We start from the raw sequence: 16,559 nt of genomic DNA, 5'->3' as shown, positions 1-16,559 counted from the left end.
TTTGGCACATACAAATCCCTTTCCCTTTTTTAGTGTTTCATTGGGATATAAGCCCAGTAGTAGCACTTCTGGGTCAAAGGGTATGCACATTTTGATAACTTTTTGGGCATAATTCCAGATTGCTATCCAGAATGGTTGATTCTTACATAACTCCACCAACAATGAATCAGTATCCCAGCTTTCCCACAGCCCTTCCAAAATTCATTGTTATTTGTTCCTGTCATCTTAACCAATCTGACAGGTGTGTAATGATATCTCAGAGTTGTCTTAATTTGCATTTCTCTGATCAATAGTGATTTGGAACACTCTTTCATATGAGTAGAAATAGCTTTAATTTCATCATCTGAAAATTGTCTGTTCATATCCTTTGACCATTTATCAATTGGAGAATTGCTTGATTTCTTATAAAGTCAATTCTCTGTATATTTTGGAGATGAGGCCTTTATCAGAACCTTTAACTGTAAAAATGTTTTCCCAATTTGTTACTTCCTTTCTAATCTTGTTTGTATTAGTTTTGTTTGTGCAGAAACTTTTTAATTTGGTGTAATCAAAATTTTCTATTTTGTGATCAATAATAGTCTCTAGTTCTCCCTTGGACACAAACTCCTTCCTCCTCCATAAGTCTGGGAGGTAAACTATCCTCTGTTACTCTCATTTATTTATGATTTCGTTCTTTATGCCTAAATCTTGGACCCATTTTGATCTAATCTTAGTATGTGTTGTGAAATGTGGGTCCATGCCTAGTTTCTGCCATACTAATTTCCAGTTTTCCCAGCAGTTTTTGTCAAATAATGAATTCTTATCCCAAAATTTGGGATCTTTGGGTTTGTCAATCACTAGATGGCTATTTTTATTCACTGTCTTGCCCTGTGAACCTAACCTATTCCACTGATCAACTAGTCTATTTCTTAGCCAATACCAAATGGTTTTGTTGACTGTTGCTTTATAATATAATTCTAGATCAGGTACAGCTAGACCACCTACATTTAATTTTTTTTTCATTACTTCCCTTGAAATTCTCGACCTTTTTTTGTTCCATATGAATTCTGTTGTTATTTTTTCTAGGTCATTAAAATAGTTTCTTGGGAGTCTGATTGGTATAGTACTAAATAAATAGATTAGTTTAAGGAGTATTGTCATCTCAATTATATTCACTCGGCCTATCCAAGAGCACTGAATGTCTTTCTAATTATTTAAATCTAACTTTATTTTTGTGGCAAGTGTTTTGTAATTTTGCTCATATAATTCCTGACTTTCCTTTGGTAGATATATTCCCAAATATTTTATTCTATTGACAGTTATTTTAAATGGAATTTCTCTTTATATCTCTTACTGTTGGATTGTGTTGGTAATGTATAAAAATGCTGAGGATTTATGTGGATTTATTTTGTATCCTGCAAATTTGCTAAAGTTCTGAATTATTTCTAATAGCTTTTTAGCAGAGTCTTTGGGGTTCTCTAAGTATACCATCATATCATCAGCAAAGACTGATAGTTTGATTTTCTCATTTCCTACTCTAATTCCTTGAATCTCTTTCTTGGCTCTTATTGCCCAGGCTAGCATTTCTAGTACTATGTTGAAAAGTAATAGTGATAGTTGGCAACCTTGTTTCACTCCTGATCTTAAAGTTAAAGGTTCCAGTTTATCGCCATTACATATGATGTTTACTGACAGTTTTAAATATATGCTCCTTATTATTTTAAGGATTAGTACATTTATTCCTATACTCTCAAGCGTTTTTAGTAAGAATGGATGTTGGATTTTATCAAATGCTTTTTCTGCATCTATTGAGATGATCATATGGTTTTTATTAATTTGATTATTAATATGGTCAATTATACTAATAGTTTTCCTAATATTAAACCAACTCTGCATTCCTGGTATAAATCCTACTTGATCATAGTGTATTATCCTGGGGATGATTTTCTGAAGTCTTTTTGCTAATATCTTATTTAAGATTTTAGCATCAATATTCATGAAGAAGATTGGTCTGTAGTTTTCTTTCTCAATTTTTGTTCTACCTGGTTTAGGTATCAGTACCATGTCTTTGTCATAAAAGGAATTTGGTAGGCCTCCTTCAATCAATCAAATACTTTATATAGCATTGGAGTTAGTTGTTCTTTAAATGTTTGGTAGAATTCATATGTAAATCCTTCTGGTCCTGGGGATTTTTCTTAGGAAGTTGGTTAATAGTTGTTCTATTTCTTTTTCTGAGATGGGACTATTTAGACTGCTTACTTGTTCCTCTGTTAATCTGGTCAAGCTATATTTTTTAAGTTATCCTTCCATTTCATTTAAGTTATTCAATTTACTGGCATAAAGTTGAGCAAAGTTGCTCCTAAATTTTGTTCTAATTTCCTCTTCATTAGTGGTGAGTTCTCCCTTTTCATTTTCAAGACTAACAATTTGCTTTATCTCTTTCCTTTTTTTAATCAGCTTTACTAAAAGTTTGTCTATTTTGTTGATTTTTTTCATAGAACCAACTCTTAGTTTTATTAATTCAATAGTTTTTTTTTTAACTTTCAAATTTATTAATCTCACCTTTTATTTTTAGAATTTTAAGTTTTGTGTTTGCTTTTTTTTTTTTTTATTTGTTCCTTTTCTAGCAATTTTAGTTGTAAACCCAATTTGTTGGCCGTCTCTTTCTCTATTTTATGCAAGTAGGCCTGTAGAGATATAAAACTTCCCCATATTACTGCTTTGGCTGTATCCCACACATTTTGATGTCTCATTATTGTCATATTTTTATGGCAAAAATATAGTTCTCAAGATTTCTTTTTACCTTTTTAGAAATCTCTTGAGTTCTGTATTTGAATATCAAACATTTTATGCAGGTCTGGTTTTTTAATCAAGAATAGATGGAATTCATTTATTTCATTAAATGTCTATCGTCTTGCCTGGAAAACGATGCTCATTTTTGCTGGGTAAGCTACTCTTGGCTTCCTACAAAGTTCCTTAGCCTTTGGGAATATCATGTTCCAGGCCCTTCAGTATTTTAATATGGACGCTGCTAGATTCTGGGTTATACTTATTCTGGCTCCTCCATATCTGAATTGCTTTTTTCTAGCAGCTTCCAGTATTTTGTCTGATGGTTCTTAAACTTGGCCACTATATTTCTTGGAATTTTGATTTTAGGGTCCCTTTCAGTAGGTGATTGATGAATTTTTTTCAATGTCTATTTTACCCTGTGTTTCCAAAACGTTTGGGCAGTTCTCTTTGATAATTTCCTCGAAAATAGTTTCCAAGCTCTTTTTTTCTTCACATTTTTCAGGGAGTCTGATTATTCTCAAATTGTCTCTCCTGGATCTGTTTTCCAGGTCTGTTGTCTTTCTAATACGGTACTTGACATTCTTTTCAATTGTTTCATTTCTCTGGTTTTGCCTGACTATTTCTTGGTTTGTCCTTGATTCATTCATTTCTACTTGTTCAAGTCTAATTTTCAATGATATACTTTCTTCACTCACTTTTTTATATCTTTTTGTAATTGTTCAATTGTGTTTTTAAGTGAGTTTTTTTCTTCTATGGAATTTTTTTCCATTTTATCCAATTTTTTTTAGAGAGCTGATTTCTTTATCCAGCTCACTAATGCTGTTTTCCTTTTCCAGCTCACTAATCCTGTTCTCTTTCTATATAGAAGCTATTGATTAGTCCTTTTGATTTTTTACTCATTTTTTAAAGCCTGTATTGTCTGCCTTCAGGGCAAGGACGTTACCAGCTTCCTCTGCAGAACAGGGATAACTACATGGACGAGCTGTCTTATGAATGGGCTGCAAAGAGCAGCAAAGTACAAGAGTGCTCTGGGAGAGTTCTGCCCCACCCCCCGAAAGTGATTTAGATCTGGTTAGCAAGGCTAAGCTGTGGAAGTGCCCAGTGAAGAAACCCTGCTGTGTAGCCTAGCCACTGCCCTGAGGCTAGAGGCTGAACAGTCTAAGTGTCACAACCACAGGCCAAAGACTGGTCTATTCCCACCCCTCAGGACAAACCTTTTCTGATGAAATTCCAGATTATCTTTTCTAGTAAGTTGTTGTACTTCTTTTTTTTTTTTTTTTATTCATTTTTACAAATTATCCCCTCCCTCCCTCCACTCCCTCCCCCCGATGACAGATAATCCCATACATTTTACATGTGTTACAATATAACCTAGATACAATATATGTGTGTAAATACCTTTTTCTTGTTGCACATTAATTATTACCTTCCGAAGGTATAAGTAACCTGGGTAGATAGACAGTAGTGCTAACAATTTACATTTGCTTCCCAGTGTTCCTTCTCTGGGTATAGTTATTTCTGTCCATCATTGATAAACTGGAAGTGAGTTGGATCTTCTTTATGTTGAAGATTTCCACTTCCATCAGAATACATCCTCATTCAGTATTGTTGTTGAAGTGTATAGTGATCTTCTGCTTCTGCTCATCTCACTCAGCAACAGTTGATTTAAGTCTCTCCAAGCCTCTCTGTATTCCTCCTGATGGTCATTTCTTACAGAGCAATAATATTCCATAACCTTCACATACCACAATTTACCCAAACATTCTCCAATTGATGGACATCCATTCAACTTCCAGTTTCTAGCTACAATAAAAAGAGCTGCCACAAACATTTTGGCACACACAGGTGCCTTTCCACTCTTTAGTATTTCTTTGGGATATAATCCCAATAACAGCAATGCTGGGTCAAAGGGTATGCACAGTTTGACAACTTTGTGGGCATAGTTCCAAATAGCTCTCCAGAATGGCTGGATTCTTTTGCAACTCCACCAACAATTTATCAGTGTCCCAGTTTTCCCACATCCCCTCCAACATTCATCATCATTTGATCCTGTCATCTTAGCCAATCTGACAGGTGTGTAGTGGTATCTCAGAGTTGTCTTAATTTGCATTTCTCTGATCAGTAGTGATTTGGAACACTCTTTCATATGAGTGGAAATAGTTTCAATTTCATCATCTGAGAATTGTCTGTTCATATCCCTTGACCATTTATCAATTGGAGAATGGATTGGTTTCCTATAAATCAGGTTCAGTTCTCTATATATTTTGGAGATGAGACCTTTGTCAGAACCTTTACTTTTAAAAATATTTTCCCAATTAGTTACTTCCCTTATAATCTTGTTTGCATTAGTATTGTTTGTACAGAAACTTTTTAGTTTGATGTAATCAAAATCTTCTATTTTGTGATCAATAATGATCTCTAGTTCTCCTCTGGTCATAAATTCCTTCGTCCTCCACAGGTCTGATAGGTAGACTATTCTCTGTTCCTCTAATCTATTTATGATCTCATTCTTTATGCCTAAATCATGGACCCATTTTGATCTTATCTTGGTATATGGTGTTAAGTGTGGATCCATATCTAATTTCTGCCATACTAATTTCCAGTTTTCCCAACAGTTTCTTCCAAATAATGAATTTTTGTCCCTAATGTTGGTATCTTTGGATTTGTCAAAAATTAGATTGCTGTAGATGTACCCTTTTTTGTCCCTTGTATCTAATCTGTTCCACTGATCTACTGTTCTATTTCTTAGCCAGTACCAAATGGTTTTGGTGACTGCTGCTATATAATATAGCTCTAGATCAGGTACACTTAGACCACCTTCCTCTGACTTTTTTTCATTAGTTCCCTTGCAGTTCTCGACCTTTTATTCTTCCATATGAATTTTGTTGTTATTTTTTCTAGGTCATTAAAATAGTTTCTTGGGAGTATGATTGGTATAGCACTAAATAAATAGATTAGTTTGGGGAGTATTGTCATCTTTATTATATTCGCTCGGCCTAACCAAGAACACTGAATGTCTTTCCAATTATTTAAATCTGACTTTATTTTTGTGGCAAGTATTTTGTAATTTTTCTCATATAATTCCTGACTATTCTTTGGTAGATGGATTCCCAAATACTTTATACTCTCAACATTTGTTTGGAATGGAATTTCTCTTTGTATCTCTTGCTGTTGCATTTTGTTGGTGATATATAAGAATGCTGAGGATTTATGTGGATTTATTTTGTAACCTGCCACTTTGCTAAAATTCTGAATTATTTCTAATAGCTTTTTAGCAGAGTCTTTGGGGTTCTCTAAGTATACCATCATGTCATCTGCAAAGAGTTATAGTTTGATTTACTCATTTCATACTCTAATTCCTTGAATCTCTTTCTTGGCTCTTTTTGCCGAGGCTAGCGTTTCTAGTACTATATTGAATAGTAATGGTGATAGTGGGCAAACTTGTTTCACTCCTGATCTTACTGGGAAATGTTGCAGTTTATTTCTATTGCATATTATGCTTAATGAAGGTCTTAAATATATGCTCCTGATTATTGTAAGGAATAATCCATTTATTCCTATACTCTCAAGAGTTTTTATTAGGAATGGATGTTGGATTTTGCCAAATGCTTTTTCTGCATCTATTGAGATGATCATATGGTTCTTATTAATTTGATTATTAATATGGTCAATTATACTAATAGTTTTCCTAATATTAAACCAGCCCTGCATTCCTGGTATGAATCCTACTTGATCATACTGTATCCTGGGGATGATTTTCTGAAGTCTTTTTGCTAATATCTTATTTAAGATTTTAGAATCAATATTCATTAAGGAATTTGATCTATAATTTTCTTTCTCAGTTTTCAATCGACCTGGTTTAGGTATCAGTACCATGTCTTTGTCATAAAAGGAGCTTGGTAGGACTCCTTCATTCCCTATTTTTTCAAATAGTTTATATAGCATTGGGGCTAATTGTTCTTTAAATGTTTGGTAGAATTCACATGTAAATCCATCTGGTCCTGGGGATTTTTTCCTGGGGAGTTGATTAATAGCTTGTTCTATTTCTTTTTTCTGAAATGGGACTATTTAAGTAATTTATTTCCTCCTCTGTTAATCCAAGAAGGCTATATTTTTGGAGGAAATCATCCATTTCACTTAAGTTATCAAATTTATTGGCATAAAATTGGGCAAAGTAACTCCTTATTATTTCTCTTATTTCCTCTTCATTGGTCGAAAGATCCACCTTTTCATTTGCAAGACTAACAATTTGATTTTCCTCTTTCTTTTTTTTTGATCAAATTTACCAAAGGTTTATCTATTTTATTGGCTTTTTCATAAAACCAACTCTTGGTTTTATTTATTAATTCAATAGTTTTTTTACTTTCAATATTATTGATTTCTCCTTTTAATTTTTGTATTTCCAGTTTAATTTTTGGTTGGGGGTTTTTAATTTGGTCTTTTTCTACCCTTTTAAGTTGCAAGCCCAATTCATTAATCTTCTCTTTCTCTATTTTCTTCAAATAAGCCTCTAAAGATATAAAATTTCCCCTCATTACTGCTTTAGCTGCATCCCACAGATTTTGGTATGATGTCTCATCATTGTCATTATCTTGGGTGAAATTATTAATTGTTTCTATAATTTGCTCTTTCACCCAGTCATTCTTTAAGATGAGATTATTCAGTTTCCAATTACTTTTTGGTCTATTTATCCCTAACTTTTTACTGAATGTAGCTTTTATTGCATTGTGGTCTGAGAAGAAGGCATTTATTATTTCTGCCTTCCTACATTTAATTTTGAGATCTTTATGTCCTAATATATGGTCAATTCTTGTATAGGATCCATGAACTGCTGAGAAGAAAGCATATTCCTTTCTATTGCCATTCAGTTTTCTCCAAAGTTCTATCATACCTAGTTTTTCTAATGTTCTATTTACTTTTTTAATTTCTTTCTTGTTTGTTTTGTGGTTTGATTTGTCTAAATCTGAGAGTGCAAGGTTGAGATCTCCCACTATTATAGTTTTACTGTCTATTTCTTCTTGCAGTTCTCTTAACTTTTCCTTTAGAAATTTAAATGCTATACCACTTGGTGCATATATGTTTAGTATCGATATGGCTTCATTATTTATGCTACCTTTCAGCAGGATATAGTTTCCTTCCTTATCTCTTTTAATTAGATCAACTTCTGCTTTTGCTTGATCTGAGATAAGGATAGCTACCCCTGCTTTTTTGGCTTTACCTGAAGCATAGTAGATTCTGCTCCAACCTTTTACCTTTACTCTATATGTATCTCCCTGCTTTAAGTGTGTTTCCTGTAAACAACATATTGTAGGGTTCTGATTTTTGATCCAGTCTGCTATCTGTCTCCGCTTGATGGGAGCATTCATCCCATTCATATTTACAGTTAAAATTACTAATTCTGTATTTCCTGCCATCATATTATCCCCAGATTATGCCTTTTCCCTTGACCCCCCTGAACCCCTTCCCCAACACTTAATTTATAGACCCCCCCCTTGTGACGCACAACCTTCCCTTTTTTTTTTAGTATCCTTCCCCCCTCCCTCCACGTCCCTTCCCTTATTCTCCTTTTCCTTTTCCCTTTTCCTCTTCCCCCTTTTAATGATGTGAGAGAGAATTCTCTGAAAAACAAATATGACAATTATTTATTCTTTGAGACTCTTCTGATGAGAGTAAGATTTACACAATGATTCTCCCCCTCACTAAGTTCCCTCAGATATGGTGTATTTTCTATGCCTCTTCCTGGGATGTAGTTCCCCTCTTTTTATCACACCCTCCCCTTTTTCTGATACTACCCCCTTCCCTTTACTACACCCCCTCCTTTTTTTTTCTTTTATATCAGTAAAATCAAATTATCCATGCGTACTTTCTATATACCCACAACAGAGTTATAGTTCTCAAGGGTTCTGTGTACCTTTTTCTGTTTCTCTTCATTCTTGTGGATGTAGATCAAATTTTTTGTTTAAGTCTGGTTTTTTTCTTATCAATATATGGAATTCCTCTATTTCATTGAATGACCCTCTTCTTCCATAGAAAAAAGATGCTAAACTTAGCTGGGTAGTTTATTCTTTTTTGCAATCCTTGATCTTTTGCCTTTTCGGAATATCAGGTTCCAGGCCCTTCTATCTTTTAATGTGGAGGCAGCCAGATCTTGTGTGACCCTTATTGTGGCACCTTGGTATTTAAATTGTTTTTTTTCTAGCTGCTTGCAGGATTTTCTCCTTTGTGTGATAATTTTTGGCAGCTTAGCCACAATATTCCGTGGTGTTCTTTTTTTAGGGTCTATTTCAGAAGGAGTTCGATGAATTCTTTCCACATCTACTTTCCCCTCTGTTTCTATTATCTCTTGACAGTTCTCTTTGATAATTTCTTGTAAGATAGAATCTAGGCTCTTTTTTTGGTCATAGTTTTCGGGAAGTCCAATGATCCGCAGATTATCTCTCCTAGATCTATTTTCCAGGTCTATAGATTTTCCCAGTAAGTATTTGACATTGTTCCCAACTTCTCTTTTTTTTTTTTTGTTTTGTTTTGTTTTGTTTGACTGATTCTTGGGTTCTCTGTGAATCATTCATTTCTATTTGTTCCATCCTGACTTTTAAGGAGTTATTTTCTTCTTTCACAGTTTTTAGTTCTTTTTGTAAATGCCCAATTTTGTTTTTAAATGAATTATTTTGCTCTATTGAATTTTTTTTCCATTTCCCTAATTTTTTATTTTTTATTTTTGAGAATTATTTTCTTTTTCCAATTCAGAAATCTTATTTTCTTGGGACTTTTTTATCTTCTCCAATTCAGAAATCCTACTTTTCTGTGATTTTTTTACCTTTTCTAATTCACTAATTTTGTTGCCCTGCATTTCCTGTGAATTCTTTATTTTTTCCAACTCCAATTTCAGGATGTTGTTATTCTCTATCATAGCTTCCCTTTCCTTTCCCTATTTTTCTTCAAACTCTCTTCACTTTTTAATAGTCTCTTCTAGGAGAGAGTTATATGATGGGGGGCAGGAATCGTTCCCCTTTAGGTAGTTATCTGCTGACTCTCTGCTGTTAACTTCCTTGGGGTTGGATACCCGCTCTTTCTCTGTGTAGAAGGAATCTATGGTTTTTTTGAGCTTCTTGCTCATACTTTAAAAAATCTTTTAGGGTCTGTCCCTGGGGTAGGAAATTATTTATTTATTTCTTTACTAGCTTCCTCCCAGACTGGATGGATGCAGCAGCTCTTGCGCCTGAGCTAAGAGAGAGCTCTGGGAAAGAGTTCCCCACCCCCTCCCTGGAAATGCCTCAGAGGTGACCAGCACTGCTGTGCCCCAAGGTCGCTGTGTTTTACCGGCTTCCCTGAAGTTGAGAGTGAACAGCAAAGGTGACTCAAAGCCTAGGCTATGTGTCCCGATGGGCGTGGATGTCTGCAGCAGGTGATGTGAAAAGCCTGAGCTCAAACTGGAAGTGTCTGCCAGAAACCGCGGTCCCTAGTTCAAAGGTTCCGCTTCTCTGGGACTTCCGTTCCACAGCCACCAGCCGAGACCAGGCACTATGAGTTCCCGCCCCGCCCACTCTTCAATCTCTTAACTACCCCGAGGTGAAAGCCTGGATTGCCTATGTCCTGGTACCAAGATCTGCTGAGTCACCCCTGGGATCCGGGAAGATCCAATCTAGTTTTAAATTTTAAAGTGGCTTATATTTCTCCCATGATCTGCTGTTTTATAAGCAGAGAAGAGCTAACAGCCTGTGCCAGATTCTTTTATGTCAGTGGATTCTCTGATCCCAGAGCCCTCCCCAGCGCGACCGGTGCAGTGTGTCACTACCCCACTGTCTTTGCTGGCCTCTCTTCTTCCTCCCCTGGGAGCTGACCTTTCCTGCTGAAACTCCAGATTCTCTTCAGCTGGTAAGTCGTGCTTCCAGTTTTTGTGGATTCTATCAGTCCAACGCTATTTCTGAGGCTGATTAAATCTAGTTGGTTGTGAGGGAAGAAAGGAGCTTACACAGTGGCGTGTACCTTCTCCGCCATCTTGGCTCCGCCCCCAAGTTGTTGTACTTCTAATCTTTATTGGTTTTACCAGTCAAGTGCTATTTTTTTGGCTGAATTTAAAATTGGTCCTGATGGTATGAGAGAGGTTAGAAAGACATGTGTGCCTTCTCCACCATGTTGGCTCTGACCCCCTCATTTGGGATTTTCTTGACAAAGATCCTGGGATGTTTGTTATTCTCTTCTGCAATTTATTTTTACAAAGGAGAAAACTGAGAGAAACAATATTAAGTGACTTGCCGAGGACAAATGATTAGCATGTTTCTGAAGTCAGATTTGAAGTGAGGAAGATTAGTCTTCCTGACACAAGACTCAACACTGTAAATGTTCTGTGGTCTCTCTAGATTTCTGATCATTCTCTGGGAGGAGATCACTTTTCTGTAAATCCTTTTCTCTGGGAGCAGGTTTCTTGAGAGGCTTATGGAGACTCCAGCCATAGCAAAGGTAGATTCTCAATCCTCTTCTCCCTGAATTCTGGCTCTTAATCTCCTCCAGCTTCCCCGAAGTTCTACTGGGAAGTCTTGTCCTTATTCCAATCCAGACTGCTGCCTTCCAGACTGACTCCTCCTTTTATCCTCTTAGAGAATGGGCTTGTGTATACTCCAGGGTTTGTGGGAACTCCTTACTGACCAATGAGCAAGCTCCTTTTAAACTTATAAACTCCTTTAAAAATTTGAACTAAAGGTGTGAACTCTGAGCTAGAGAATTGTTAAGTACCATACTAAATTAGACAATCGAGTTAGCACCTAGTAATCCTAACATCTCCCCCTTTCTTTTGATTTAGAACATAGTGTGGTCATTACTTTGAAACATGAATCCATCAATATGGGAGGTATTACACATAATTACATAAATTACATAAACACCAAGTAACATAGCATATGCTAGAATTGATGTAACAAATAACATGATCAAATAATCATAAATTGAGAATTTATACATTTTTGTCCATTAATTCATGTGCCAGAAATTCAATAATTCCTGCAAGTTTTAAACTACTACAATAGTCTTCATCAGCCATGATCTTTCAGTGTCAGATGTTTCTTTAGATCTTCTCCTTTGTTTTGAGGTTTTTCTCTTTTTCTTTCTCTCTACAGGTGCTTATTTCCACTAATTTTTTTCCTTTTCCATCTGTTTCCTTCTATTTGTTATAATGCAAGTAAACCCTCTTTCCCAGGCAGTTAACCTATCTAATTTCCTTCTATTTACTAGTTTTTAAATCTCTTCTCATCATCTGGCAATCCAGGAGTTGGAACACACACACACACACACACACACACACACACACACACACACACAAACACACACACACAAATGTCTGTGTGGCAATGTGTAGATATAAAGATACACATAAGAAACAAAATTATTTAGAAACTGGTAAGGAAACAACCTTTAGCTATTTAAGAAGGTTGTTTTCTCGAAAAGAACCATCAGAAATTATGAAATTATGTTGATACATATAGGTCATTTTCTCTTCTCTTTAATATTCAGATACAATAGTGGTATTTGTGCATCAAAGGGCACACACAGTTTATAATCCTTGGAGCATAATTCCAAATTGTTTCCCAGAATGGTTGGGGTAGTTAACAATTCCACCAAAAATGCATTAGTGTCCCAATTTTTCCATATCCCTTATAACATTTGTTACTCTTCCTTCCTTTAAGTTAGTCAATTTGATAAATGTGAAGTGGAATCTCAAAGTTGTGCAGATTTTCATTTCTCTAGTCAGTAGTGATTCAGAGTATTTTTTCTTGTGACTATTGATAGCCTTGATTGTTCTTCAGAAACGGTTTATGCATATTCTTTGATCATTTATCAACTTTTGTTTGTGTAAAAGCTTTTTAACATCATTTAATCAAAGCTATCTGTAGTGTCCTATTGTCTCTCATTTCCCTGGATCAATCTACATTCCGAGGCCCAGTGGAAGCCCTTGTGACATTGTGGACATGGAGTCTTAGGTCTTCTCTCAGCCTGTCTTCTCACTCTATCTCCATATCTACCCTGAACTCTAAGATGTACAACTTTTCCACGTTGAAAACATTGACAAGTTTCTCTAGAAGTCTCTTTCCTGGAGGGACCCTGTCTTTCCATATTCATCATATACTAGGTGTAAAAAGTATTTGTTCACACTGTAGCATAGCATCTTATGATCTCCTCTAAAGAAGCATCTTTGTCTAGACCCTATATAGTTCTATTGCAAACCTCATTGACATTCTCCATAGCCAGATGTTGGTCATTATTTCTGTAGCTGCATTTTCTCCAATAGTTCTTTTGACAGCAGTTTGTAGATGTCCCACAAAATCTGCAAAAGGTTCATTGGGACCTTGCTCTATTTTTGTGAAAACTTCCCCTCGACCTTTCTGTCTGGGAAGGGAACCCCAAGCTTTTATTGCAGCCTTAGTAATTTGCTCATACACTGTTATGGGATAATCAATTTGTTCTGAATTCTCTCCATACTGACCTTCACCTGGTAGTTGGTCAAAAATGAATTATGTGTTAACTCTTGTTTTCCATATTGCATCTGGCTTGAATTCTACATAATTCATGAAACTCCAAAAGCCACAACAAGTTTTGTCCAGGTTCTAAACATGTCCTAGCTACGGATTTCCAATCATTGGGCGTTAGGATTTCATAAGAAAAAACATCTAGTAACATTTTAACATAAGCTGATGTAGCCCCATAAAGGGTACAACCTTTTTTTTTCAAATCCTTAATTTTATTCAAATCAAAAGGAGTATATCTTCTCTTTTTTTGACCTAAAAAGTCAATCTCTTTAATTACAGCATATGCATGTATAAAATCACTTACATCCTGTCCCTCTCTCTTAACCTTAACCAATCTTTTTCTAATCTTGTCATAGGCTACTTCACAGGCAATTCTGTTTGTGTTTCTGCCTCTTCACCTCCTCCTTCTTGCTCCACCCCTGAAGGGTTAGTTGAGGGAGGAGACGGGGAATGCTCCTGTTGCACAGAATTGTACTTAACTTCATTGTTATCTGATTCATCCTCTTCACCTAGTTTAGTTGATACCTCTTCATTTTGCTCCTTCTTCTTTTCCTTTAGAATAACAATTTTTAAAGCCATTTGGATTAAATTGTAGGTATGAAGTGTATCTTTGGAAATTAAGTTTGGTTTAGAATTGTAGTGTTCACCTAATTGCTCTCCTACTAATTTCAACTCATCTAAATCCAGTTCTTTTTCCAGAGAAAAACAAGGACATATGACCTGCACAGTTTTTAAAAGTTCAGTGACTTCTTCCAAAATTATAATCAATCCTTGGCTTTTCATAACTTTGACAATGCTCTCTTAACATTTTCCTTGAACAGAAACAGAAAGCTGTTTTCTAAAAATTTGCCCCATTTCACTGAAATTCTTTAGCTCTTTAACAAAGTTCCCTTGTTACTCACGCTTATTTCTGGGTCAGAGAGACTTTTCCACTGAGATCTAGATTAGAGGCTTTTTTACTGGAATCAAGATCTTGTTGGTCCCTGTTCAGGAGCCAAAATGTGAAGTCCGGGCTAGCTCCTCTGAAGGGCTCAGAATAAGTCCTTGCCCCACATTGTGTGCAAGAATGTAGTGTCCTGTAATCTCTCAATTATAATCCTTCTCTGGGAGGAGGTTTATTTTCTGTAAATCCTTTTCTCTGGGAGCAGGTTTCTTGGGAGGCTTCTGGAGCCTTCAGCCAGAGTGAAGGTAGATTCTCAATCTTCTTCTTCCTGAATCCTGGCTCTGAATCTCCTCCAACTTCCCCGAAGTTCTACTGGAAGTCTTGTCCTTATTCCAAACCAGACCTCTTCCTTCCAGACTGACTCCTCCTTTTATCCTCTTAGAGAATAGGCTTGTGGGTACTCCAGGGGCTTGTGGGAACTCCTTACTGACTAATGAGCAAGCTTCTTTTAATGGTGTAAACTCCTTTAAAGGTTTGAACTAAAGGTGTGAACTCTGAGCTAGAGAATTGTTAAGTACCATACTAAAATAGACAACCAAGTTAGCATTCAGTAATCCTAACACAACATTCTATCCACTAAATTGTCTGGTTGCCACCAAGATACTCTACATGCCTTCCAAAATATCACAAATTAACCTTTAGGGAAAGGGTAAATTTAACATGTTTGATAATATCCTAGAAGAATAAAAAACATGTACATACATATTAGATTTTTTTCATTTTTACAACTATTGTTTTAGATATAATTTAATTATGAAATAAAATACTTTATATAAAATGAATATGAATTTCAAAATTAGTATATACATATTTATAGATAAATATGTTTGTGTAATGTATGTTTTATATCTGTGTAATATAAAATCATACATGTATAAATGCCATATACATTTGATTATATGCTTATTTGCTGGTATTGTATCTATCATTAAAAGATGTGTGGTGATGTTATAGAGAAAATATGTCTACCAACTCCCAAGTTTTGAATTCTGAAGCATTGGTTGGAATTATTTTTTTTTTCCAGAATCTCCTTTGTTATTTACAGCCTAAGAAGGATAGCTAATTATTTCATTCTATCCCAAAATAATTTGTCATTTGACGTCAAATAGTAAACCCAAGGATTTTATTTCCTTTAACTTAATCCATTTGTGATAACTTTCATATAAATATATGCTCATATATGTTTATATAAACATTCACATATATATTTAAATATACATTCACATGTAATATTAATTGTGTTTGAGTTACATAAAGTAGATTAAATTATGAAAAAATGAAATTTTATATATATATGTATGTATATATATATATATATATATATATATATATATTCACATGTATGTGCATAGACACAAATTATAGAAAGTAGTGTTATATTTATATAGATATATACATATTAAATTATTTATACTTGTATATAATAAATGTATATATGTAAACAATGTGACAATAATAAACGTTTTATATGCCTATGATACATTTAATCACACACATATATTTACACACAAGTATATGCATGCATGCATTTATTGCTCTTTACCAGTGACATATGTTTTGATAAGTATTCCTTTTTTCCAATTGAAATAAAAGGATACAGCATTTTCAAGAATTAACATCCTTTTTTACATCAAACATTTTCTCAAACTTCCTCTCATGATAGAAGTTACATTACATATTTATAACTGTAGTGATTAAATTAATAAATCTCATAAACAAATTTGTATTTTATTAATAACAATAGCATCTATATAGCTTTAAAATTAATATGTTTATAAAAGGTGTTACTTGTTCTTTCTATCAATAGTAGTTTTTTTTCAAGATCTAAATCTGGAAAGAAAAATACTAATAAAATATTTATTAAATGCCTACTATCATCAGAATATTGTTTGAGGTAAAAATAACAATAGCTAACATTAATATAGCATTTATTAAGAGTCAGGTACTGTGATTAGCATTTTACACTTATTATCTCCTATGATCTTTACAACAGCTCTACAACTCAGCAAGAGAGATACTATTATTATCCCCACATTACAGATGAGGAAACTGAGGCAAACAGAGATTGAGTTGTTTACCTAGTGAGTCATTCATTCTGTAAATGTTTGAGGGTATATTTGTTTTTGATTCAAAATGCAGCACCCTGTCCTCTTTATCACCTATCTGCTTAGGTACTACAAACATAAGAAATGAAATAGTTCCTATCCTTTATTTGTGTACATTTTCTTGGAGAAAGATTAAATGCACACATGATTATAAATGCAAAATAGATGCTAATATAATGAGAGAATGACTAGTTAGGGGCAGTGAGCAAAGATCATAAAGTG

The sequence above is a fragment of the Sminthopsis crassicaudata genome, chromosome 3 (genome assembly GCF_048593235.1).
Source record: "Sminthopsis crassicaudata isolate SCR6 chromosome 3, ASM4859323v1, whole genome shotgun sequence".
Classification (NCBI taxonomy): domain Eukaryota; kingdom Metazoa; phylum Chordata; class Mammalia; order Dasyuromorphia; family Dasyuridae; genus Sminthopsis; species Sminthopsis crassicaudata.
The sequence above is the reverse complement of the archived record's forward strand: the minus strand, read 5'-3'. Positions refer to the sequence as shown.